The 24,815-nt window shown below is 35.1% G+C and overlaps 1 pseudogene; it reads right to left on the reverse strand.

Annotated features, from left to right (window-relative positions):
• Positions 1-422: 422 nt before the first annotated feature.
• LOC148800620 (QWRF motif-containing protein 2-like) overlaps positions 423-24,815 on the reverse strand; it is a 29,311-nt pseudogene continuing 4,918 nt past the window's right edge.

The raw sequence follows: 24,815 nt of genomic DNA on the forward strand, positions 1-24,815 counted from the left end.
AATCAAACCTATTCTTCCAACTCCTATGAAATTGAGTCTATCCATACCTAAGTAGAAGAAATTACAGATTATCAAAAACTAACCAAGCCGTGGCAAACCAATCAAAAATCAATCAAATCAAAACTGACAGAAACGAACCAGACATACCCAAATAAAGTAGGAAATCAAGTCAGCTCTTCTCTAAAATATAAGTAGACTAAGTCGTAGGACCACCCATCTTCTATCTCATCATTCATCAGCTTATAGAGAGTTGAGATGTTGGGATTCCTGAACCTTGGCATGTCAGGATAGGCATAAACCGTGGTCACTTCTTGATCAAGGAGTATTTTGTCCTTCAAGACAAAACACTTTTTAGTTGGATGATTTATCATCCGATGGTACTGGTAATATTTGGGGTCGGTCACACATCCTTGCTCTTCAGGTCACTTGGGCGGTGGATGCTCAATCAACTTTGATTGGAGCAGCTGGTTGAGCATTTTTGGAATGTTAGAGTCAAGGAATGGATACTCCTTCTCTTCTAGATCCTTCATAGCAGGCCTAGACTTCTCTTGGCCTTGGTTTGCAAAAGATTTCACCTTAATCTCCATCTTCATCTTCTTGTCGAATATCTTAACTTCCTTCTTAAGGTCCTTAACTTCCTTCTTTGGAGGAGGAGGAGGTCTTAAGGTCCTTCTTAACTCCCTTCTTACCTTCCTTCTTATCACAAGGATCACTTAGTTGGGGATTTCCATGCTTGGTTATCTGGAACTCCAAGTCATGAGCTCGAGTAGCTAATTCTTCAAAGGTGGTAGGCATGTTCCCTTTAAGACTGTAGAGTAGTCCCTAATGCATCCCTTGGATGCATGTGTCTATGGCAGAGGATTGACTGATTTGTTCCTTGCACTAAAGGAAGAGGTTTCTCTGCCACTCAATGTAGTCGATGACAGACTCATCCTTTCTTTGCCTTGTAATAGAAAGTTCTAGAAATCCAACCACTTGACGTGTATAGTAGAAGCAAGTGGGGAATTCTCTCTTAAGCTGGTTCCAACTGTCAATGGAGCTTGGCTGGAGGTCGGTATACCAATCAAATGCTATAGACTTGAGGGAGCGAACAAATTGCTTTGGCATTTGGTCGTCGTAGGTTCCCGCATTGTTGCAAGTCTCAATGAAGTGGACTATGTGCTGCTTTAGATTACCCTTTCCATTGAACTATTGGAACTTAGTAGGTTGGTAGCCAACTGGCATGCGCATCTCGTCAATGCAGCGAGTGTATGGTTTGGCAAACGATATAGAGGTCTATGGAACTCCATACTGAGTCCTTATGGTGTCAGCGATCATGTACTAGAGTTGTTGCACTGCTAGAAAAGCGATAGAAACTTGGGTGGTGTGTTGCATCATGTTCTACATGGTAACATGATCATGCTCTTATTGTTGTTGCTTCTGCTACTTTTGAAGGTTAAGAGTCATTAAGGAATGAATCCTAGAGGGTGAGAAGGTCCTTGACTGGGTTCTGCTTGGTGGTTTTGTATCTCCAATTTGTTCATCAAGAAGGAAATCTGGAGATCTTTCTCAGTGTTGGAGCTCTTGAGGTTTTTAATGGCTACGGTCATCTTCTGGAGTCATTTTTCCATCATCGCAGCTTCTGTCATCATCACTGGTACGTTGCTATTAGAAGTAGAGTAGGAGTTGTATGATGGAGAAGAGTATGACTCTGTCCTCGACGTAGTGCTGGATTGGTCATCTGAGAGAAGGTGTTTTTTCCCTTCAAATCAAAGTGTGAAGAGTTGAAGAGGCTTTGCTTCTACAGAGTAGCCAACTTGGTGATTTTACGTGTTGGGATCTCCACTAGAGATGATAACTGCACTTTGTTGGATTTTGCCATGGCACATGTGACAGGATGGTTGTAGGAAGAATCAAAAGCGCCATTGGATGGTTGTTGCAATTGTTGACTCAAAAGATGGGAGGAAGAGAGAGTTCCACCAGGCATGCCAGAAATTTGTTGACACAAATTTTATGTTTTTCAATTAACACAAAATATGGAGACTAATTACGAAAACAAATTTTGTAATAAAGGAAAATACAATGGATATGAACTCTCTTTGATTTATGTTCGATAACGTGAGCAACCTTTGATTAACACGGTCGAATTTGGTGAAGATGAGGGCCGTTGGCATGTTTTTCGTACTTCTTGAAGTGTTGATGTAGATTTCCTTAATTTTAGTGTTTTTAGAGATTTGATGTAGATTTCTTCACTTCGGGCTTCGCCCTTGATCGGTTGTGAAGGATGCTTCTTTAAGAAGGGCCCTTTTGTGGTGGCTTGATCTTCTTGGGAGAGCATGAATCCAAATGTGTTTATAGAGAATGAAAAAGCTTTTTCCTTCTTTCTTCTCTCTTGATCTTGTAGTTGTTGGAGTTTGCAGGAACTTGTGGTTGTTTGCAATTTTCAGTGTTGGTGTCTGAGAGCTTATTGCAGTGTGTTTTTGGAAAAAAGGAAAAAGACCATTTCTCTTCTTAGTTAAGGCTTTTTACATCCAAGGGTTAGGACTGCCACCTCAACCCATTTTGCTAACCAATCCCATGTGAGTGGGGTATTGGGTTAGGGTTAACTCTCATACATGCACCATGATGTAGGAGTTAGTGGTCTTGCCAATGGGACCACCCTAGTACAATAGGAGATGGGCAAATTGGACTTAATATACTTGGATCCTTAGGCCACCAAGACATATTTATGTAGACTTGGGTCGGGCCCATGGAGGCCCATATTATTAATTTAGAGGCTGTCATGTAAATTAAGCCTATTTATTTGGCTTAAAAATTCAGATATCTACAGTGTTATTTTTGGCAAACACCCCCTTTCAATAACTTAGTAGTGAAGAAAATTGTTGATTCAATCCCAAGTTGGATTGAGTTAGATCAATTGGAAATAGCTAATTTACACAAAGAAAAATAATGTGTAAAAAACAATTATGGGAGATTTTCCTTTGCGATGCATGATTTGATATTTTTAGGGAAAAATCACTTCCCATGTTATTTTTGATAATTTTATTCCCTCTAGCACTATCATTGATGATTCCTGGTCACAATTGTCAACGCTTAGGGCTGCAATTTGAGACATTAGGTTTCTATTTCTAGTCAATTTTCTTCTTTAGTCCTTGTAATGGAGAAAGAGATTTTATATTTTATTTTTTTGATAAGATTAAAAAAAACTTTAATAATTTGTTTATTTAAATAATAACTTAAATCTTAAATTTTGATAATATAACCTTCATAAAAACTATAGAAAAATACTAAATTATTTATATGTTAATAATTTGAGACAACGACCATTATTGGTGCCTACTAATGAAAATGATACTCCTGTGGACTGTCCAAAATTTTCTGAAAGGGTTTAAGGTGAGGAGCCCTACCCCACCCCTCATCATGAAGATCATCATATCGTAGAACTGCCAGGAGGAGACTTGGTAGTTCAACATCTAAAAGCCATCCATGGGGTCTCCAATCCAAATATCACCTTTTATCTCTAAGACTAAGGCTTCAGAGTCAAAATCTATCAAGATTATAGAATCATTGGGTCTAGTTAAAAGCGATGTGATTCCGGTAGATGGAAAATCTGGTGACATTTGGCTAATTTGATGCCCTTTCGTCAACTTGGAGATCATTTTCCTCTAACAGAGGTCTGGCATATTGTTTGTGTAGATAATGAACCTTCTATGATGAATAAAGAATACTTTTGGGAACATCTTAAAATGATTGGTAGCTCGATCTCTTCCCCTTGGTGTTTGTTTGGTCAAAGAACTCAAATGTCATTTGCACTGCAAAAGATATAAAGATGAAGTTGTCACTTGCTCTTCGGAATACACTAGACTAGACTACTCATGGATATTGTTATTTAACTATGTTAGACCAGCCTAAACTTAGTCTAACAAGAGGGAACCACCCTAGCTCATCAGAGAAAGACTAAATAGAGCCTTGGCTTCAAACTATTGGAGAGTTTTTTCTTTCCCAAATGCTATGATGAAACATCTCCCCTCTGTGGGAAGAAAACACACTCCCATCTTATTAATTTTGACAAGAATTATCAAGAGGACTTAAAACTTCTTCACCTAGAAGCTTATTGGTTGAAAGAAGGTTTTCTCAAAGAAATAGAACACAACTAGGGCTCTATTCCTTAGGGTCCTTTACATTCAAGTGCAACAAGGAATGCAAGTTTCAGTTCACAAATTGGGGGAGATCCACCACAGGAAATTGGGTGTAGAAATTGAAAACCATTACTGAAAGAGTTGAATAGTTAGTCCTTAATTCTCCTACTAAGAATACCTTTGAAGAAGAGAGAAGATTGGTTGCTAAGTATAAAGATTGTTTACCCAATGCGAAACTTTATTGGAGAAAGAGAGCGAAGGTTGCCCAAAATTAGTTGGCTTAGGTGTAAAGATGGATAGTGGAGCTTAGATCCCTTGGTGATCCAGAATTCACTGGTGAATTTTATAAAGAGATCTTATCCTCTTATTATCTTGTTACTTCATATATGGATAACCTTTTCCTTTCCCATGTGGTTACATAGGGGGAAAATAAATTAGTTTCAATGGTTCCAAACTACGAGGAAGTAAAAAAAAAAGAGCATATTTAATATAGTTCCATTAAAAGCCCCAAGACCTAATGGCTTATTAGCTACTTTTTACCAAAAATCTTAGGAGGTAATTGGTAATGAGTTGGTGGATTTTATCCAACCTGTTCAAATAGAAGAAGATGTCTTATGTTGTCAATGCTATATATATTTCTTTAATTCATAAGAAAGAAGCTCCAGAAGTGGTTAATGATTTCTGTCCGGTTGGATTATGAAATATTACTCATTTTCTAGTTACAAACAATTAATATTCATTAGATTTGAAGGGCTAAAAGTCCCTTTTACCCTTAGAGAGAGCAAAGAGGAAACATCCTCGACCAAAACCCTATATTCACCAAATGCACTAGAAAACATATGGGTTCTATGGTACCAATGTGCCGATAATGGCTCCATGAAACCAACACTTTTATATTTAGCTAACTCCCTAATGTAATCAACAACAAACAATCCTGCCACACTTATCAGCACCAATTTTTCTCGGTCTCTTTACCTTGCCTTTTTCGTACCTTCCTCTTAGACCCCAGAAACTTGGAAACATAATCAAATCAACTTGAGACTTTTCAAAACTCAAAATAATCTTGAGATCAATATCAACGTTCAATATTCGAAGACCATCTGTCATCCCAATTTTATGATTAATCAGACCTTATTCGAAGACCAATAAAACCCCAACACATCAAATTTCATGACCAAACACCTCCATTTGACTCTTGAGAAAATAAGATTCCATTTTGGGCTCTCTCGTTGATTGAAAAACCGTAAGTTTAGACCATAATCTGAACTAAATCAATCAATATACACCTCTATTCAAAGATTCATCACTTTCATCAAATTCAAGACGATAAAAATTGCCTACCCACCAAATTTCATCCCAAAATTCCCCCGTTTGACCCTTCATCAAATAAAGATTCTACTTCAACAAATATTGTTGATCCGAACTTGTCAACCATAGATCTTAATCATCATGACCCTATTTGTCCGCTTAGACTTCACCACTGTGTTTAGAGATGCAAAAAAATTCAACATGCCAAGTTTCATGATCAGATTTAGACCAGTTCATGTACCGGGTAGCCTAGCGGCCCGACCCAGCCCAGTTCACACCCCAGTCAGGCTTGGACATGTAATTAGGCCCGCGGACCTGACCACGGCCCAAAAATACCAAGCATGATTATATGTTACAACTCTAATCATACTATTCTTAATTAAACAAACCCATTATAACTTATACCACATGCTGCATAATCTCCCAAATCTAAATTAAACAAAACCAACATATTTAGAGAAGTTGGGAAATCAACTGCACTCCATCAAAAGCTGAAACCTTACCTACTAAAATCAAAACAATGCAAATAAACAACGACCAATCCAAAAACCCATTTAAACAACGTAAAAAAACATAGAGATATAACTTGACATATATCACATCAACCAACAAGTACCGAGCTCATTACCCCCTAAAGGCATCATTTTCTCTTATACCCTATATATCTCCGAAATAAGCTAAATCCACTCACTCAGACTTATAAGTGCCAAACAGAACCTATAGAATCCGATTCAAGCTAATCCACTCTGGCGATGTAAACATCCTTGGGTTAAACCAACTAACTTGGGCTTCTAAGGATCAAAAAAGATGTTTTGGTATTTCATTGCCAAAAATTTCAAAACACTAACAATTTCATAGCCAGAAAAGACTTCGAAAACCCTAACGAATAACACATTAAACTATTAGGGCCAAACTACAAACAACGATCACTCTCTGAATCTTACAACAATCCGCCCAATGGAGTCTGTTAGAACAGAGCTCTAACAAAATCCAACCTCGCTAACCCAAATTGGAACCCACACAACCATTTCATGTCGGCCGAAACGATCATTCCGTAACTAATAAAGCAAAAGCATAGGAAAAATTATCCACTTTATTTAAAAAATCCAACCAAAGCTATCGATAGCATCCCAGAATGATGCCATCCAAGAAAATCGTTGCTAAAATCGGTCCAAACAATCCAATACTATCCAAACCGACCTAATTTATCAAGTTAAAAACTAAAATAGAGTCAACCCACACGAAATAAGATGCGAACAATTTTAAATTATTTCCTTTCTAACCAACCAACTTTGATGCAAATGAATCAAACTCAACATAGAGAAAACCATCTGTTAGGAATCGAATATAGCTAAGATTAACGAAACCTATTCTTCCAACTCCTATGAAACTGAGTCTATCCATACCTAAGTAGAAGCAATTACAGACTATCCAAAACTAACCAAGCCGTGAAAATCAATCAAATCAAAACTGACAGAAACGAACCAGGCATACCCAAATAAAATAGGAAGTCAATTCAACTCCTCTCTAAAATATAAGTAGACCAAGTCGTAGGTAAATAAAACAACAAAACGTTGATCAATCCAAACAGTCCCCTATCTAAACAATCTAAAACAAAACAAAAAAGAAACTTGTCTTAATCAATTTAACCCACAAGAATAGAGCTTATTACAACTCTAATCACACTCTTTTTAATTAAACAATCCCATTATAACTTACACCAGGCTGCATAATCTCCCAAATCTAAGTTAAACAAAACCAACATATTTAGAGAAGTTGGGAAATCAACTCCGCTCCATAAAAAACTGAAACCTTACCTACTAAAATCAAAACAATGCAAATAAGCAACGACCAATCCAAACAAACCCATTTAAACAATGTAAAAAAAACATAGAAATATAACTTGACATAAATCACATCAGCCAACAAGTACCGAGCTCATTACCCCCCTAAAGGCACAATTTTCTCTTATACCCTTTATATCTCCTAAATAAGCTAAATCCACTCACTAAGACTTATAAGTGCCACACAGAACCTATAAGATCCGATTCAAGCTAATCCACTCTTGCGATGTAAACGTCCTTGTGCTAAACCAGCTAACTTAAGATTCTAAGGATCAAAAAAGATGTTTTGGTATTTCATTGCCAAAAATTTTAAAGCACAAACAATTTCATAGCCAGAAAAATGTTCGAAAACCCTAACGAATAACACATTAAACTATTAGGGCCAAACTACAAACAACGATCACTCTCAGCATCTTACAACAATCTGCCCAATGGAGTCTGTTAGAATAGAGCTCTAACAAAATCCAACCTGGCCAACCCAAATTGGAACACAGAACCATTTCATGTTAGCCGAAACGATCATTCCGTAACTGATAAAGCAAAAGCATAGGAAAAATTATCCACTTTATTTAAAAAATCCAACCAAAGCTATCGATAGCATCCCAGAATGATGCCATAAAAAAAAAATCGTTGCCGACATCAGTCCAAACAGTCCAACCGACCTAATTTATCAAGTCAAAAACTAAAATAGAGTCAGCCCCCATACGAAATAAGATGCGGACAATTTTAGATTATTCACTTTCTAACCAACCCACCCTGATGCAAATGAATCAACTCAACATAGAAAAAACCATCTGGTAGATATCGAATATAGCTAAGCTTAATCAAACCTATACTTCCAACTCCTATGAAACTAAGTCTATCCATACCAAAGTAGAAACAATAACAGACTATCCAAAACTAACCAAGTCGTCGCAAACCAATCAAATAAAAACTAACAGAAACGAACCAGGCATACCCAAATAAAGTAGGAAATCAAGTCAACTCCTCTTTAAAATAAGTAGACCAAGTCGTAGATAAATAAAACAAATAAACGTTGATCAATCCAAACAGTCCCCCGTCTAAACAATCTAAAACAAAAAAAAAACACTTGTCTTAATCAATTAAACCAACAAGAGTAGAGCTTATTACAACTCTAATCACACTATTCTTAATTAAACAAACCCATTATAACTTATACCACGGGCTGCATAATCTCCCAAATCTTAGTTAAAACAAAACCAACTTATTTAGAGAAGTTTGGAAATCAACTCCGCTTTAACAAAAACTTAAACCTAACCTACTAAAATCAATACAATGCAAATAAACAACGACCAATCCAAACAAATGCATTTAAACAACGTAAAAAAAAACATAGAGATATAACTTGACATAAATCAAATCAACCAACAACTACCGAGCTCATTACCCCCCTAAAGGCACCATTTTCTCTTATACCATTTATATCTCCCTAAATAAGCTAAATCCACTCACTCAGACTTATAAGTGCCAAACAGAACTTATAGGATCCGATTCAAGCTAATCCACTCTAGCGATGTAAACGTCCTTGTGCTAAACCAACTAAGTTAAGATTCTAAGGATCAAAAAAGATGTTTTGGTATTTCATTGCCAAATATTTCAAAGCACTAACAATTTTATAGCCAGAAAAGTCTTCGAAAACCCTAACGAATAACACATTAAACTATTAGGGCCAAACTACAAACAACGATCACTCTCAGCATCTTACAACAATCCGTCCAATAGAGTCTGTTAGAACAAAGCTCTAACAAAAGCAACATGGCGAACCAAAATTGGAACCCACACAACAATTTCATGTCGGCCGAAACGATCATTCCGTAACTGATAAAGCAAAAGAATAGGAAGAAATAATCCACTTTATTTAAAAAATCCACCCAAAGCTATCGATAGCATCCCAGAATGATGTCATCACAGGAAATTGTTGCTGAAATCAGTCCAAACAATCCAATACTATCCAAATCGACCTAATTTATCAAGTCAAAAACTAAAATAGAGTCATCCCACACGAAATAAGATGCAGACAATTTTAGATTATTCCCTTTCTAACCAACAAACCCTGATGCAAATGAATCATACTAAACATAGAGAAAACCATCTGGTAGATATCGAATATAGCTAAGCTTAATTAAACCTATTCTTCCAACTCCTATGATACTGAGCCTATCCATACCTAAGTAGAAACAATTACAGACTATCCAAAACTAACCAAGCCGTGGCAAACCAATCAAATCAAAACTGACAGAAACGAACCAGGTATACCCAAATAAAGTAGTTGGTAAAGTCAACTCCTCTCTAAAATATAAATAGACCAAATCATAGGTAATTAAAACAAATAAACATTGATCAATCCAAACAGTCCCCCGTCTAAACAATCTAAAACAAAACAAAAAAAATGAAACTTGTCTTAATCAATTAAACAAACCCTTTATAACTTATACCACAGGCTGCATAATCTCCCAAATCTTAGTTAAAACAAAACCAACTTATTTAGAGAAGTTTGGAAATAAACTCCGCTCCAACAAAAACTGAAACCTTACCAACTAAAATCAAAACAATGCAAATAAATAACGACCAATCCAAACAAATGCATTTAAACGACGTAAAAAAAAACATAGATATATCACTTGACATGAATCACATCAACCAACAACTACCGAGCTCATTACCCCCCTAAAGGCACCATTTTCTCTTATACCCTTTATATCTCCCTAAATAAGCTAAATCCACTTACTCAGACTTATAAGTGCCAAACAGAACCTATAGGATCCGATTCAAGCTAATCCACTCTGGCGATGTAAACGTCCTTGTGCTAAACCAACTAAGTTAAGATTCTAAGGATCAAAAAAGATGTTTTGGTATTTCATTGCCAAATATTTCAAAGCACTAACAATTTTATAGCCAGAAAAGTCTTCGAAAACCCTAGTGAATAACACATTAAACTATTAGGGCCAAACTACAAACAGCGATCACTCTCAGCATCTTACAACAATCCGTCCAATAGAGTCTGTTAGAACAGAGCTCTAACAAAAGCAACCTGGCCAAGCAAAATTGGAACCCACACAACAATTTCATGTCAGCCGAAACGATCATTCCGTAACTGATAAAGCAAAAGCATAGGAAGAAATAATCCATTTTATTTAAAAAATCCACCCAAAGCTATCGATAGCATCCCAGAATGATGCCATCACAGGAAATTGTTGCTGAAATCAGTCCAAACAATCCAATACTATCCAAATCGACCTAATTTATCAAGTTAAAAACTAAAATAGAGTCAGCTCACACGAAATAAGATGCAGACAATTTTAGATTATTCCCTTTCTAACCAACCAACCCTGATGCAAATGAATCATACTAAACATAGATAAAACCATCTGGTAGATATCGAATATAGCTAAGCTTAATTAAACCTATTCTTCCAACTCCTATGATACTGAGCCTATCCATACCTAAGTAGAAGCAATTACAGACTATCCAAAACTAACCAAGCCGTGGCAAACCAATCAACAATCAATCAAATCAAAACTGACAGAAACGAACCAGGTATACCCAAATAAAGTAGTTGGTCAAGTTAACTCCTCTCTAAATTATAAGTAGACCAAATCGTAGGTAAATAAAACAAATAAACATTGATCAATCCAAACAGTCCCCCGTCTAAACAATGTAAAACAAAACAAAAAAAAAGAAACTTGTCTTAATCAATTAAACAAACCCATTATAACTTATACCACAGGCTGCATAATCTCCCAAATCTTAGTTAAAACAAAACCAACTTATTTAGAGAAGTTTGGAAATAAACTCCGCTCCAACAAAAACTGAAACCTTATCAACTAAAATCAAAACAATGCAAATAAACAACGACCAATCCAAACAAATGCTTTTAAACAACGTAAAAAAAAACATAGAGATATAACTTGACATAAATCACATCAACCAACAACTGCCGAACTCATTACCCCCCTAAAGGCACCATTTTCTCTTATACCCTTTATATCTCCCTAAATAAGCTAAATCCACTCACTCAGACTTATAAGTGCCAAACAGAACCTATAGGATCCGATTCAAGCCAATCCACTCTGGCGATGTAAACGTCCTTGTGCTAAACCAACTAAGTTAAGATTCTAATGATCAAAAAAGATGTTTTGGTATTTCATTGCCAAATATTTCAAAGCACTAACAATTTTATAGCCAGAAAAGTCTTCGAAAATCCTAGCGAATAACACATTAAACTATTAGGGCCAAACTACAAACAGTGATCACTCTCAGCATCTTACAACAATCCGTCCAATAGAGTCTGTTAAAACAGTGCTCTAACAAAAGCAACCTGGCCAACCAAATTTGTAACCCTCACAACAATTTCATGTCGGCCGAAACGATCATTCCGTAACTGATAAAGCAAAAGCATAGGAAGTAATAATCCACTATATTTAAAAAATCCACCCAAAGCTATCGATAGCATCCCAGAATGATGCCATCACAGGAAATTGTTGCTGAAATCAGTCCAAACAATCCAATACTATCCAAACCGACCTAATTTATCAAGTCAAAAATTAAAATAGAGTCAACCCACACGAAATAAGATGCGTACAATTTTAGATTATTCCCTTTCTAACCAACCAACCCTGATGCAAATGAATCAAACTCAACATAGAGAAAACCATCTGGTAGAAATCGAATATAGTTAAGCTTAATCAAACCTATTCTTCCAACTCCTATGAAACTGAGTCTATCCATACCTAAGTACAAGCAATTACAGACTATCCAAAACTAACCAAGCCCGTGGCAAACCAATAAAAAATCAATCAAATCAAAACTGACAGAAATGAACCAGGCATACCCAAATAAAGTAGGAAGTCGAGTCAACTCCTCTCTAAAATATAACTAGACCAAATCATAGGTAAATAAAACAAATAAACATTGATCAATCCAAACAGTCCCTCGTCTAAACAATCTAAAGCAAAACAAAAAAGAAACTTGTCTTAATCAATTTAACCCACAAGAATAGAGCTTATTACAACTCTAATCAAAGTATTCTTAATTAAACAAACCCATTATAACTTATACCAGAAACTGCATAATCTCCCAAATCTAAGTTAAACAAAACCAACATATTTAGAGAAGTTGGGAAATCAACTCTGCTCCATCAAAAACTGAAACCATACCTATTAAAATGAGCTACCTACATAAGCTAAATCCATTCAATCAGAGTTATAAGTGCCAAACAGAACCTATAGGATCCGATTCAAGCTAATCCACTCTGGCGATGTAAACGTCATTGTGCTAAACCAACTAACTTATGCTTCTAAGGATCAAAAAAGATGTTTTGGTATTTCATTGCCAAAATTTTCAAAGCACTAACAATTTCATAGCTAAAAAATTCTTTGAAAACCCTAACGAATAACACATTAAACTATTAGGGCCAAACTACGAACAATGATCACTCTCAGCATCTTACAACAATCCATCCAATGGAGTCTGTTAGAACAAAGCTCTAACAAAAGCTAACCTAGCCAACCCAAAAGGGAACCCACAAAACCATTTCATGTCGGCCGAAACGATCATTTCGTAACAGATAAAGCAAAAGCATCGGAAAAATTATCCACTTTATTTAAAAAATCCAAACAAGGCTATCGATAGCATCCCAGACTGATGCCATCAAAGAAAATCATTGCTGAAATCAGTCCAAACAATATTATCCAAACCGACCTAATTTATCAAGTCAAAGACTAAAATAGAGTCAGCCCCCATACAAAACAAGATGCGGACAATTTTAGATTATTCCCTTTCTAACCAACCAACCCTGATGCAAATGAATCAAACTCAACATAGAGAAAACCATCTGGAAGATATCGAATATAGCTAAGCTTAATCAAACCTGTTCTTCCAACTCCTATGATACTGAGCCTATCCATACCTAAGTAGAAGCAATTACAGACTATCCAAAACTAACCAAGTCGTGGCAAACCAATCATAAATCAATCAAATCAAAACTGACAGAAATGAACCAGGCATACCCAAATAAAGTAGGAAGTCGAGTCAACTCCTCTCTAAAATATAACTAGACCAAATCATAGGTAAATAAAACAAATAAACATTGATCAATCCAAACAGTCCCTCGTCTAAACAATCTAAAGCAAAACAAAAAAGAAACTTGTCTTAATCAATTTAACCCACAAGAATAGAGCTTATTACAACTCTAATCAAAGTATTCTTAATTAAACAAACCCATTATAACTTATACCAGAAACTGCATAATCTCCCAAATCTAAGTTAAACAAAACCAACATATTTAGAGAAGTTGGGAAATCAACTCTGCTCCATCAAAAACTGAAACCATACCTATTAAAATGAGCTACCTACATAAGCTAAATCCATTCAATCAGAGTTATAAGTGCCAAACAGAACCTATAGGATCCGATTCAAGCTAATCCACTCTGGCGATGTAAACTTCCTTGTGCTAAACCAACTAACTTAAGCTTCTAAGAATCAAAAAAGATGTTTTGGTATTTCATTGCCAAAATTTTCAAAGCACTAACAATTCCATAGCCAGAAAATTCGAAAACCCTAACGAATAACACATTAAACTATTAGGGCCAAACTTCGAACAACGATCACTCTCAGCATCTTACAACAATCCACCCAATGGAGTTTGTTAGAACAAAGCTCTAACAAAAGCCAACCTAGCCAACCCAAATTGGAACCCACACAACCATTTCATGTCGGCCGAAGATCATTCCGTAACTGATAAAGTAAAAGAATTGGAAAAATTATCCACATTATTTAAAAATTCCAAACAAGGCTATCGATAGAATCCCAGACTGATGCCATCAAAGAAAATCGTTGCTGAAATCAGTCCAAACAATCCAATAATATCTAAACCGACCTTATTTATCAAGTCAAAAACTAAAATAGAATTAGCCCCCATACAAAATAAGATGCAGACAATTTTTGATTATTCCCTTTCTAACCAACCAACCCTGATGCTAATGAATCAAACTCAACATAGAGAAACCATCTGGTAGATATCGAATATAGCTAAGCTTAATCAAACCTATTTTTCCAACTCCTATGAAACTGAGTCTATCCATACCTAAGTAGAAGCAATTACAAACTATCCAAAACTAACCAAGTCGTGGCAAACCAATCATAAATCAATCAAATCAAAACTGACAGAAACGAACCAAGCATACCCAAATAAAGTAGGAAATCAAATCAAGTCCTCACTAAAATATTAGTAGACCAAGTCGTAGGTAAATAAAACAAATAAACATTGATCAATCCAAACAGTCCCCCGTCTAAACTATCTAAAACAAAACAAAAAAGAAACTTGTCTTAATCAATTTAACCCACAAGAATAGAGCTTATTACAACTCTAATCACACTATTCTTAATTAAACAAACCCCTTATAACTTATACCACAGGCTGCATAATCTCCCAAATCTAAGTTAAACAAAACCACCATATTTAGGGAAGTTGGGAAATCAACTCTGCTCCATCAAAAACTGAAACCTTACCTATTAAAATCAAAACATTGCAAATAAACAACGACCAATCTAAACAAACCCATTTGAACAACGTAAGAAAAATATAGACATATAACATGACATAAATCACATCAACCTACAAGTACCGTGCTCATTACCCGCTAAAGGCACCATTTTCTCTTATACCCTTTATACCTCCCTAAATAAGCTAAATCCACTCACTCAGACTTATAAGTGCCAAACAGAACCTATAGGATCCGATTCAAGGTAATCCACTCTGGCGATGTAAACGTCCTTGGGCTAAACCAACTAACTTAAGCTTCTAAGGATCAAAAAAGATGTTTTGGTATTTCATTGCCAAAAATTTCAAAACACTAACTATTTCATAGCCAGAAGAGTCTTCGAAAACCCTAATGAATAACACATAAACTATTAGGGCCAAACTAACAAAAGCCAACCTGGCCAACCCAAATTGGAAACCACACAACCATTTCATGTTGGCCGAAACGATCATTCAGTAACTGATAAAGCAAAAGCATAAGAAAAATTATCCACTTTATTTAAAAAATCCAACCAAACCTATCGATAGCATCCCAGAATGATGCCAACAAAGAAAATCATTGCTGAAATCAGTCCAAACAATCCAATACTATCCAAATAGACCTAATTTATCAAGTCAAAAACTAAAATAGAGTCAATGCACACGAAATAAGATGCGGACAATTTTAGATTATTCCCTTTATAACCAACCAACCCTGATGCAAATGAATCAAACTCAACATAAAGAAAAGCATCTGGTAGAGATCGAAAATAGCTAAGCTTAATCAAATCTATTCTTCCAACTCCTATTGAACTGAGTGTATCCATACCTAATTAGAAGCAATTACAGACTATCCAAAACTAACCAAGCTGTGGCAAACCAATCAAAAATCAATCAAATCAAAACTGACAGAGACGAACCAGGCATACCCAAATATAGAATGAAATCAAGTCAACTCCTCTCTCCTAAATAAGCTAAATTCACTCACTAAGAGTTATAAGTCCCAAACAGAACCTATAGGATCTGATTCAAGCTAATCCACTCTGGCGATGTAAACGTCCTTGCGCTAAAGCAACTAACTTATACTTCTAAGGACCAAAAAAGATGTTTCGGTATTTCATTGCCAAAATTTTGAAAGCACTAACAATTTCATAGCTACAAAATTCATCGAAAACCCTAACGAATAGCACATTAAACTATTAGGGCCAAACTACGAACAGCGATCACTCTCAGCATCTTACAACAATCCACCCAATGGAGTCTGTTAGAACAGAGCTCTAACAAAAGCCAACCTAGGCAACTCAAATTGGAACCCACACAACCATTTCATGTCGGTCGAAACGATCATTCCGTAACTGATAAAGCAAAAGCATCGGAAAAATTAGCCACTTTATTTAAAAAATCCAAACAAAGCTATTGATAGAATCCCAGACTGATGCCATCAAAGAAAATCGTTGCTGAAATCAGTCCAAACAATCCAATACTATCCAAACCGACCTAATTTATCAAATCAAAAACTAAAATAGAGTTAGCCACCATACGAAATAAGATGCAAACAATTTTAGATTATTCCCTTTCTAACCAACCAACCCTGATGCAAATGAATCAAACTCAACATTGAGAAAACCATCTCGTAGATATCGAATATAGCTAAGCTAAATCAAACCTATTCTTCCAACTCCTATGAAATTTAGTTTATCCATACCTAAGTAGAAGCAATTACAGACTATCCAAAACTAACCAAGCCGTGGCAAACCAATCAAAAATCAATCAATTCAAAACTGACAGAAACGAACCAGGCATACCCAAATAAAGTATGAAATCAAGTCAACTCTTCTCTAAAATATAAGTAAACCAAGTCGTAGGTAAATAAAACAAATAAACGTTGATCAATCCAAACAGTCCCCTGTTTAAACAATCTAAAACAAAACAATAAAAGAAAATTGTCTTAATCAATTTAACCCACAAGAATAGAGCTTATTACAACTCTAATCACACTATTCTTAATTAAACAAACCCCTTATAACTTATACCACAGGCTGCATAATCTCCCAAATCTAAGTTAAACAAAACCAACATATTTAGAGAAGTTGGGAAATCAACTCCGCTCCATCAAAAACTGAAACCTTACCTATTAAAATCAAAACAATGCAAATAAACAACGACCACTCCAAAAAAACCCATTTAAAAAACGTAAAAAAACATAGAGATATAAACTTGACATATATCACATCAACCAACAAGTATCGAGCTCAATCCCCCCTAATGGCACCATTTTCTCTTATACCCTTTATACCTCCCTAAATAAACTAAATCCTCTCACTCAGACTTATAAGTGCCAAACAGAACCTATAAGATCCGATTCAAACTAATAAACTCTGGCGATATAAATGTCCTTGTGCTAAACCAACTAACTTATGCTTCAGAAGATCAAAAAAGATGTTTTGGTATTTCATTGCCAAAATTTTCAAAGCACTAATAAGTTCATAGCCAGAAAAAAATTCGAAAACCCTAACGAATAACACATTAAACTATTAGGGCCAAACTACAAATAGTGATCACTCTCAGCATCTTCCAACAATCCGCCCAAAGTTAGAACAGAGCTCTAACAAAAATCAACCTGGCCAACCTAAATTGGAACCCACACAACCATTTCATGTCGGCCAAAACGATCATTCCGTAACTGATAAAGCAAAAGCATAGGAAAAATTATCCACTTTATTTAAAAGATCCAACCAAACCTATAGCATCCCAGAATGATGCCATCAAAAAACATCGTTGCTTAAATCAATCCAAACAATCCAATACTATCCAAATAGACCTAATTTATCAAGTTAAAAAACTAAAATAGAGTCAACCCACACAAAATAAGATGCGGACAATTTTAGATTATTCCCTTTATAACCAACCAACCCGGATGCAAATGAATCAAACTCAACATAGAGAAAAGCATCTGGTAGAGATCGAAAATATATAAGTTTAATCAAACCTATTCTTCCAACTCCTATTAAACTGAATCTATCCATACCTAAGTACAAGCTATTACAGAATCTCCAAAACTAACCAAGCTGTGGCAAACCAATCAAAAATCTATCAAATCAAAACTGACAGAAATGAACCAGGCATACCCAAATAAAGTAGGAAGTCAAGTCAACTCCCCTCTAATATTTAAGAAGACCAACTCGTAGGTAAATAAAACAAATAAATGTTGATCAATCCCAATAGTCCTCCGTCTAAACAATCTAAAACAAAACAAAAAAAGAAACTTGTCTTAATCAATTTAACCCACAAGAATAGAGCTTATTACAACACTAATCACATTAGTCTTAATTAAACAAACCCATTATAACTTATACAGGCTGCATAATCTCTCAAATCTAAGTCAAACAAAACCAACATATTTAGGGAAGTTGGGAAATCAACTCCGCTCCATCAAAAACTGAAACCTTACCAATTAAAATCAAAACAATGCATATAAACAACGACCAATCCAAACCAACCCAATTAAACAACGTAAAAAAAGCATAGAGATATAACTTGACATAAATCACATCAACCAACAAGTACCGAACTCATAACCCCCTAAAGGCACCATTTTCTCTTATACCCTTTATATCTCCTAAAAAAGCTAAATCCACTCACTCAGACTTATAAGTGTCAAACAGAACCTATAAGATCCGATTCAAGTTAATCCACTATAGCGATGTAAATGTCCTTGTGCTAAACCAACTAACTTAAGCTTCTAATGATGAAAAAAGATGTTTTGGTATTTCATTGCCAAAAATTTCAAAGCACTAACTATTTCATAGCCAGAAAAGTCTTCGAAAAACCTAACGAATAACACATTAAACTATTAGGGCCAAACTACAACAGCGATCACTCTCAGCATCTTACAACAATCCGCCCAATGGAGTCTGTTAGAACAAAGCTCTAACAAAAGCCTACCTGGCCAACCAAAATCGGAACCCACACAACCATTTCATGTCGGCCGAAACGATCATTCCATAACTAATAAAGCAAAAGCATTGGAAAAATTATCCACTTTATTTAAAAAATCCAAACAAAGCTATCGATAGCAACCCAGACTGATGCCATAAAAAAAAATCGTTGCTGAAATCAGTCCAAACAATCCAATACTATCCAAACCGACCTAATTTACCAAGTCAAAAACTAAAATAGAGTCAGTCCTCATACGAAATAAGATGCGGACAATTTTAGATTATTCTCTTTCTGACCAACCAACCCTGATGCAAATGAATAAAACTCAACATAGAGAAAACCATCTGGTAGATATCGAATATAGCTAAGCTTAATCAAACCTATTCTTCCAACTCCTATGAAACTGAGTCTTTCCATACCTAAGTAGAAGCAATTACAGACTATCTAAAACTAACCAAGCTGTGACAAACAAATCAAAAATCAATCAAATCAAAATTGACAGAAACAAACCAGGCATACCCAAATAAAGTAGGAAATCAAGTCAACTCTTCTTTAAAACATAAATAGACCAAGTCAATCGTAGGTAAATAAAACAAATAAACGTTGATCAATCCAAACAGTCCCCCGTCTAAACAATCTAAAACAAAACAAAAAAGAAACTTGTCTTAATCAATTTAACCAACAAGAATATAGCATATTACAACTCTAATCACACTATTCTTAATTAAACAAACCAATTATAACTTATACCACAGTGTGCATAATCTCCCAAATCTAAATTAAACAAAACAAACATATTTCGAGAAGTTGGGAAATCAACTGCACTCTATAAAAAACTTAAACCTTACCTACTAAAATTAAAACAATGCAAATAAACAACGACCAATCCAAACAAACTCATTTAAACAACGTAAAAAAACATAGAGATAAAACTTGACATATATCACATCAACCAACAAGTACCGAGCTCATTACCACCCTAAAGGCACCATTTTCTCTTATACCCTTTATACCTCCCTAAATAAACAAAATCCACTCACTCAGACTTACAAGTGCCAAACAGAACCTATAGGATCCGATTCAAGCAAATCCACTCTGGCGATGTAAACGTTCTTGTGCTAAACCAACTAACTTATGTTTCTAAGGATCAAAAAAGATGTTTTGGTATTTACAAAATCCAACCTAGCCAACCCAAATTAGAACCCACACAACCATTTCATGTCGGCCGAAACGATCATTCCGTAACTGATAAAGCAAAAGCATAGGAATAAATAATCCACTTTATTTATGAAATCCAACCTAAGCTATCGATTGCATCCCAGAATGATGCCATCAAAGAAAATCGTTGCTGAAATCAGTCCAAACAATCCATTAATATCCAAACAGACCTAATTTGTCAAGTCAAAAATTAAAATAGAGTCAGTCCCCACATGAAATAAGATGCGGACATTTTTAGATTATTCCCATTATAACCAACCAACCCTGATGCAAATGAATCAAACTCAACATAGAGAAAAGCATCTGGTAGAGATCGAATATTTCTAAGCTTAATCAAACCTATTCTTCCAATTCCTATGAAACTAAGACTATCCATACTTAAGTAGAAGCAATTACAGACTATCCAAAACTAACCAAGCCGTAGCAAACCAATCTAAAATCAATCATATCAAAACTGACAGAGACGAACCAGGCATACCCAAATAAAGTAGGAAATAAAGTCAACACCTCTCTAAAATATAAGTAGACCAAATCGTAGGTAAATAAAACAAATAAATGTTGATCAATCCACACAGTCCCCCGTTTAAACAATCTAAAACAAAACAAAAAAAAAATGTCTTAATCAATTTAACCCACAAGAATAGAGCTTATTACAACTCTAATCACACTATTTTTAATTAAACAAACTCATTATAACTTATACCACAGGCTGCATAATCTCCCAAATCTAAGTTAAACAAAATCATCATATTTACAAAAGTTGGGAAATCAACTCCGCTCCATCAAAAACTGAAACCTTACCTATTAAAATCGAAAAGATGCAAATAAACAACGACCAATCCAAACATACCCATTTAAACAACGTAAAAAAAAACATAGAGATATAACTTGCCATAAATCACATCAACCAACAAATACCGAGCTCATTACCCCTAAAAGCACCATTTTCTCTTATACCCTTTATATCTCCTAAATAAGTTAAATCCACTCACTCAGACTTATAAGTGCCAAACAGAAACTATAGGATCTGATTCAAGCTAATCCACTCTGTCGATGTAAACGTCCTTGTGCTAAACCAACTAACTTTTGCTTCTAAGGATAAAAAAAGATGTTTTGGTAATACATTGACAAAAATTTCAAAGCACTAACAATTTCATAGCCAGAAAAGTCTTCGAAAACACTAACGAATATCACATTAAACTATTAGGGCCAAACTACAAATAGTGATCACTCTCAGCATCTTCCAACAATCCGCCCAATGGAGTCTGTTAGAACAGAGCTCTAACAAAAGCCAACCTGGCCAACCCAAATTGGAACCGACACAACCATTTTATGTCGGACGAAATGATCATTCTGTAACTGATAAAGCAAAAGCATAGGAAGAAATAATCCACTTTATTTACAAAATCCAACCTAAGCTATCGATTGCATCCCAGAATGATGCCATCAAAGAAAACCGTTGCTGAGATCAGTCCAAACAATCCATTACTATCCAAACAGACCTAATTTATCAAGTCAAAAACTAAAATAGAGTCAGTCCCCACACGAAATAAGATGCGGACATTTTTAGATTATTCCCTTTATAACCAACCAACCCTAATGCAAATGAATCAAACTCAACATAGAGAAAAACCATTTGGTAGATATTGAATATAGCTAAGCTTAATCAAACCTATTCTTCCAACTCCAATGAAACAAAGTCTATCCATACCTAAGTAGAAGCAATTACAGATTATCCAAAATTAACCAAGCCGTGGCAAACCAATCAAAAATCAATCAAATCAAAACTGACAGAAACGAACCAGGCATACCCAAATAAAATAGGAAATCAAGTCAACTCCTCTTTAAATTATAAGTAGACCAAGTTGTAGGTAAATAAAACAAATAAACGTTGATCAATCCAAACAGTCCCCTGTCTAAACAATCTAATACAAAACAAAAAAGAAACTTGTCTTAATCAAATTAACCAACAAGAATATAGAGCTTATTACAACTCTAATCACACTATTCTTAATTAAACAAACCCATTGTAACTTATACCACACTCTGCATAATTTCCCAAATCTAAATTAAACAAAACCAACATATTTAAGGAAGTTGGGAAATCGACTCCGCTCCATCAAAAACTGAAACCTTACCAATTAAATTCGAAACAATGCAAATAAACAACGACCAATCCAAACAAACCCATTTAAGCAACGTAAAAAAAACACTGAGATATAACTTGACATAAATCACATCAACCAACAAATAACGAGCTCATTACCCCTTATTTCTCTTATAACTTGACATAATTCACACCATTTTCTCTTATACCCTTTATATCTCCTAAATAAGCTAAATCCACTCACTCAGAGTTATAAGTGCCATACAGAACCTATAGGATCCGATTCAAGGTAATCCACTCTGGCGATGTAAACTTCCTTGTGCTAAACCAACTAACTTAAGTTTCTAAGGATCAAAAAAGATGTTTTGGTATTTCATTGCCAAAAATTTCAAACCACTAACAATTTCATAGCCAGAAAAGTCTTCAAAAACCCTAACGAATAACACATTAAACTATTAGGGCCAAACTACAAACAGCGATCAATCTCAGCATCTTACAACAATCCGCCTAATGGAGTCTGTTAGAACAGAGCTCTAACAAAAGCCAACCTGGCCAACCCAAATTGGAACCCACACAACCATTTCATATCGGCCGAAACGATTATTCTGTAACTGATAAAACAAAAGCATCGGAAAAATAATCCACTTTATTTAAAATATCCAACCAAAGCTATCGATAGCATCCTAGAATGAAGCCATCAAAGAAAATCGTCGCTGAAATCAGTCCAAACAATCCAATACTATCCAAACCGACATAATTTATCAAGTCAAAAACTAAAATAGATTCAGCCCATACGAAATAAGATGTGGACAATTTTAGATTATTCCTTTTCTAACCAACCAACTCTGATGCAAATGAATCAAACTCAACATAGAGAAAACCATCTGGTAGAGATCGAATATAGCTAAGCTTAATCAAACCTATTTTTCCAACTCCTATGAAACTGAGTCTATGCATACCTAAGTAGAAACAATTATAGACTATCCAAAACTAACCAAGCCGTGGCAAATCAATCAAATCAAAACTGACAAAAACGAACCAGGCATACCCAAATAAAGTAGGAAATCAAATCAACTCTTCTTTAAAATATAAATAGACCAAGTCAATCGTAGGTAAATAAAACAAATAAACGTTGATCAATCCAAACAGTCCCCCATCTAAACAATTTAAAACAAAACAAAAAAAGAAACTTGTCTTAATCAATTTAACCCACAAGAATAGAGCTTATTACAACTCTAATCACACTATTCTTAATTAAACAAACTCATTATAACTTATACCACAGGCTGGATAACCTCCCAAATCTAAGTTAAACAAAACCAACTTATTTCGAGAAGTTGGGAAATCAACTCCGCTCCATAAAAAACTGAAACTTTACCTAATAAAATCAAAACAATGCAAATAAACAACCACCAATCCAAACAAACCCATTTAAACAACGTAAAAAAAACATAGAGATATAACTTGACATATATCACATCAACCAACAAGTACCGAGTTCATTAGCCCCCTAAAGGCACCATTTTCTCTTATAGCCTTTATATCTCCATAAATAAGCTAAATCCACTCACTCAGACTTATAAGTGTCAAACATAACCTATAGGATCCGATCCAAGCTAATCCATTCTAGCAATGTAAACGTCCTTGTGCTAAACCAACTAACTTAAGCTTCTAAGGATCAAAAAAGTTGTTTTGGTATTTCATTGCCAAATATTTCAAAGCAAGAACAATTTCATAGCCAGAAAAGTCTTCGAAAACCCTAACGAATAACACATTAAACTATTAGGGCCAAACTACAAACAACGATCACTCTCAGCATCTTACAACAATTCGCCCAATAGAGTCTGTTAAACAGAGCTCTAACAAAAGCCAATCTGGTTAACCCAAATTGGAACCCACACAACCATTTCATGTCGGCCGAAACGATCATTCCGTAACTGATAGAGCAAAAGCATAGGAAAAAATAATCCACTATTTTTAAAAAATCCAACCAAAGCTATCGATAGCATCCCAGAATGATGCCATAAAAAAATCGTTGCTGAAATCAGTCCAAACAATCCAATACTATTCAAATCGACCTAATTTATCAAGTCAAAACCTAAATTAGAGTTAACCCACACGAAATAAGATGCGGACAATTTTAGATTATTCCCTTTATAACCAACCAACCCTGATGCAAATGAATCAAACTCAACATAGAGAAAAGCATCTGGTAGAGATCGAATATCGCTAAGCTTAACCAAACCTATTCTTCCAACTCCTATGAAACTGAGTCTATCCATACCTAAGTAGAACCAATTACAGAGTATCCAAAACAAACCAATCCGTAGCAAACCAATCAAAAATTAATCAAATCAAAACTGACAGAAACGAACCAGGCATACCCAAATAAAGTATGAAATCAAGTCAACTCCTCTCTAAAATATAAGTAGACCAAGTCATAGGTAAATAAAACAAATAAACGTTGACTAATCCAAACAGTCCCCCATCTAAACAATCTAAAACAAAAAAAAAAAAACTTCTCTTAATCAATTTAACCCACAAGAATAGAGCTTATTACAACTCTAATCACACTATTTTTAATTAAACAAACCCATTATAACTTATATCACAGGCTGCATCATCTCCCAAATCTAAGTTAAACAAAACAAACTTATTAAGAGAAGTTGGGAAATCAACTCCACTCCATCAAAAACTGAATCCTTACCTACTAAAATCAAAACAGTGCAAATAAACAACGA

Source organism: Nelumbo nucifera, chromosome 4 (genome assembly GCF_055504915.1).
Source record: "Nelumbo nucifera cultivar China Antique chromosome 4, China Antique-T2T, whole genome shotgun sequence".
Lineage (NCBI taxonomy): Eukaryota > Viridiplantae > Streptophyta > Magnoliopsida > Proteales > Nelumbonaceae > Nelumbo > Nelumbo nucifera.